We start from the raw sequence: 4495 nt of genomic DNA, 5'->3' as shown, positions 1-4495 counted from the left end.
ATCTATCTATCATCTATCTATCTATCATCTATCTATCATCTATCTATCTACCTATCTATCATCTATCAACTATCTATCATCTATCTATCATCTATCTATCTACCTATCTATCATCTATCAACTATCTATCATCTATCTATCATCTATCTGTCTATCTATCATCTATCATCTATCTATCATCTATCTATCTATCATTTATCTATCAATCATCTATCTATCTATCATCTATCTATCTATCTATAGAAATCTATTAGGTCATTGGGAAAGTCATGACATTTTTTTCTATGGAAAAATGCATCGTGACTTTCCTTACAACCTGACAGATAGATAGATAAAGATAGGGAAGTAGGTAAATATCACTTACTGTTTTTTTCTTTGGAGAACAATTAAGTACATAATACATAATTTAAATACATAATACATACATAATTTAAAATGCTACTTTTATTTATAATAACATTACATAGCAAATAAACACCATGACAAGTTGAAATACCATGAAAAGAAAGAAAACACTTTATATTTTGAGCCTTTAGTGGCATTTTCCTTCTGCTTGTTAAACAAAGTTCCTCTTTTTCACATTCTAAGGAAGATTTTTTTTTTCCTGTAGGGTGTGTGTACTCACTTGAGAGACAGAAAGCAAGAAATCACTCCTCAGTGGGATGGTCACGCCACAATCCCGTCTCCTCCATTCTCCTCTTGAGATTTTGGGCATGCACGTACACATGCCTGGTGTGAGTTTTAAGCTGCTGGGTTCGGGATTTCAACTGCGGTCAACTACATGGGAGTCCAGCAACGTAGCCACTATGCCAGCTGCTGGTTTAGTTCTTATTTACATTTTGAACTGGGTTCTGCAAATTATGCCATCAGCTGTGTTGGTGGTCATTTCTTCCTTGGCTCCAGGTCACCTGCTGAGTCTCTGGAGAATCTTGGGACCGCTTTCTGGCTACGGGAGTCCAGCCATCCCCAGAAAAAGGAACTGAAGATCTCAGAGACTCTGCTTTCATCTTTCTCAGCTACACTTTCTAATTCTGGAGGCTGAGATTCTGAGCTCTGAGATTGCCCCTACCAGATTCTCAACGAAATTGCAGTGTTGTCCACCCTTCCTCCGCTTAAGGTTCTTAGATTTAGAAAAACAGCTCAGGATGTCCAGTTACATTTGAATTTCAGATAAACAACGACTACATTTTTTTTCAGTATTTGAGACACATTTTATGCTAAGAAATTATGTGTTGTTTATCTGAAATTCAAATGTAACTGAATGTCCTGTATTTTATTCAGCAGCCCTAACCCCATTCTTCCTCCCAAAGGTCTCTCTTCATAGACTCTGCAACCCCTCCCTGCCAGCACCCCAACACCCCCCTCTCTTAGCCTTGCCCAGAACTCATCTTCCCCCAGAATCTGTCTGCCCTGTGCCCTGGCCTCTCCGCCTCCAGGCTTTTCCTTGCCAGAGCCACTGTTTTTAATTTTATTCTTCTGTCATAAGAGCAATACATGTTCACTACAGAAAAATCACAGGCTACAGATAAGCAGCAAGGAGAAAGTAAGAAAACACTCATAATCCCACCCACACAAAGACAACTACTGTGAATATCTCGGGGTGGATTCTTCTAGAGCTGTGTGTGAGCATGTGTCTTTGTAGATATTAAAGAAAGAGCACGCATATGCACTGCTCCGACTCAGACCTGGTGTCCAAGAAGCGGTGTTCTCACACAGCTGTAGAGTGAGGACTCTCAAGCCCTGAGTTCAGCATTTTTTTTCAGCAGCTGCCTTGAAAGTGACGCTATGGGGCCTGATGTTAAGCCCCACACGCTGGGATCAGAGAGGCCCGTTTCACAGACATTCCCTAGATGAGGACCTGGGTGTTGGCTCTCTGGGGCTGCTACAGTGAAGTATCACACAGACTGCGTGGTTGATAGGGAAATGAACTTGACTGCAATCTGGAGGCTGGAGTTTTGAGGTCGCGGTGTCAGCTGGTGGTGTCTCCTGAGGCCCGTCTCCTTGGCTGGGCGGCAGGAGCCTTCTTACCGTGTATCCTTACACGGCCTTTCCTCTGTGTGTGTCTATATCCTAATCTTCTCTGCTCATAAGGACACAGATCAGATTGGATTAGGGCTCACCCTAAAGATCCCATGTGAACGTAATCACCACTTCACAGGCTCTGTCTCCAAATAAGGTCCCGTTCTGACACTCAGGGGCTCGCACTTCCGCTTCTAGATTTTGAGGGAACACTGTGGCCTGGTTTACTTCAAACGTGCTGAGCCTCCGTTTCCTCACCGACGAGATGGGGCTAAACAGGGTGTTCTCAGGGAACGGCAGGGTGACCACCTCGAACAAGGCTCACAGCGCTTGCTCAGCACCTGGCCCCTCACAAACGCTCAGACGTCACTTTCCTGCAGTGGGGGAAAGAGGAGCCATGGGCTGCTAGCACCTTCCTACCCCTTGGTCCACCCTAGAGGAGCTGTGCTGGGTCAGAGGTGAGAGGCCAGCTGCTCTCTGAGAGGGCGTCTGCTTCCCCTGTCAGTGGTGGGTGGAAGGATGGACGCCCCCTCGACGCCATGTCTGGCCTGGGCCGCTCTTTCTGGCTCTTTGCCTTCTGGCCACCCTCCTCATTTTCCTGTCCCAGCTCCGGCTCCCAAAAGCCAACAGAGGTACGAGGCACGGCCTATGACCTCCAGCTGGCCAAGCCTCCCCACGCTCCTCCTGTGCCTGGACACCCTCCTGCTTGGCCTCCCGTGGGGATTCTTGCTTTCTGAACACATGTGCTTTCAGGCCTCCAGGACTGCCCTGGCAGTGCCTGGTCGAGGACACCCTCCTTCCATTCTTTCCAGGGGACCTGTTCCTTCTGGGGGCAAATCAGACCTTTTCTAGGAACTCTTATAATGCCCCCTTCCTCTCCCTGCTCAAAGCTAAGCCCTGTACTAAGCCCACATAAAGCCTTGGAACAGATAGTAATAATGAGGGTGCTGGTGAGGTGCCCACAGAAACAAAGTAACTGTCTCACCCACTCCCCACCATGCACACCGTGACCCAGCAATCCTCAAGGGTGGAGATGAACTGCTCCTGGGGTCCTCTGGGCAAAGGTCCCCTCAGACTAGATGAACAGGGCGGCCTGAGGAAGTGTCTGGGGTGGGCGGGGTGGCCAACGACCACTGGGTGGCCCGATCCTGACTACGGAAAATACAGCCAGACGTGAAAATACAGCCAGACGCCCTACAACTGAAAGAGAATGTGACACGTGCAATTGTCTCTATGTGAAGTGGAATCTGGGGGACATACTCCAGCTGGCTATAGGGGCTGCCCCGGAGAGGGAAGGAAAATGACAACCAGGGGGTGGCTTGCAAGCACACCTGGTTATTTCTATCCAGAGATGGAAAGAGAGGCAAGAGACTACCTCACTAGGGTCTCATGAAGCGTAGCCCACTCCCCACCAACCTTCTAGCCAGCCATGGTCTAGGGTGCATCCCCGGCCTGCCTGATGTGTCCGGATCCACCTGGGATGCAAACCTTGGGTCTCGCCAGGGCCCAGCACCTCACAGTGGCACCTCCCAACAGCTGCAGGCCCTCAGTAGGGATACATTCCACACCAGGCCCTGGTGTGACCACACACGCACACACACACACCCCTACAACTGAAACCCAGGGGCAGGCACCACAGGTCCCCTGGGTGAAGGCCTGCTGGACATCTTATTCATTCTACCCCAGTTTTTACAGTGGCTGACTTGATCTGATAAACTGATTCCATGGCCCCACCGCTGGGTCCTGGTTTACAGCTCGGGAAAGCCTTCTCTGAGAGACGCTCGCACTTTCTGCTCCGAGTCTTGTAAAGTTTCATAGTGAGATTGGACTTCTGTGTTATCTTTGTATTTTCCACTTAAAAATAAAGAAGAGTGAGCACTGGGGAAATAAGAAACAATAAAAACCAGACTTTCCGGAAGACAGTTTAGCAAAATGTGGCCAAAAAAAGACATCTTCAGAGCTGAGTGTGCCTGGGACTCGCTATTTCAGCCGAGAAGTGAGCTGGCTAGGGGCAGGGGAGGGGTTTTTTTCTCAGCGGGCTGGTCCCCAAGCACAGCAGCCCCGGCACGGAGTGCCCACTGCAGGCGCCCTCCCTGGTAGTCTGGTTGACAAGGTGCTGTGGCGCCTGACTGGAAGGAGGGGTAAGTGAGGGTGGCGGCGTTAAGGAGTTAGGGGCAGGCGGCGCCGGGTGGGGTGGCGGAAGTCCTCTCGCTGTCCGACACTGCGAATTTACCCGCGTGGGCGAGAGCGCGCGCTGAGGTGGAAGTGCACTCACCCGCCGGGAGCTACCTTGGGTCGGTTTTCTCTCGGGATTTCAGCAAGGAGCACTCACTAGTTTTAGAGAAGGGAGGTTTTCAAGGAAAAGGCAAGAAAGAAGGAAAGGAAGAGAAGAAACACAAAGATGAAGAGGAGGTGAAGGAGAAAGAAGGGAAACCCGGGGAGACGGACTCCGCTGGAGCGGCTAGGAGCGGACCCC

Source organism: Tupaia chinensis, unplaced genomic scaffold (assembly GCF_000334495.1).
Source record: "Tupaia chinensis unplaced genomic scaffold, TupChi_1.0 Scaffold000671_1, whole genome shotgun sequence".
Taxonomy (NCBI): domain Eukaryota; kingdom Metazoa; phylum Chordata; class Mammalia; order Scandentia; family Tupaiidae; genus Tupaia; species Tupaia belangeri.
Note: the sequence above shows the minus strand (reverse complement) of the source record.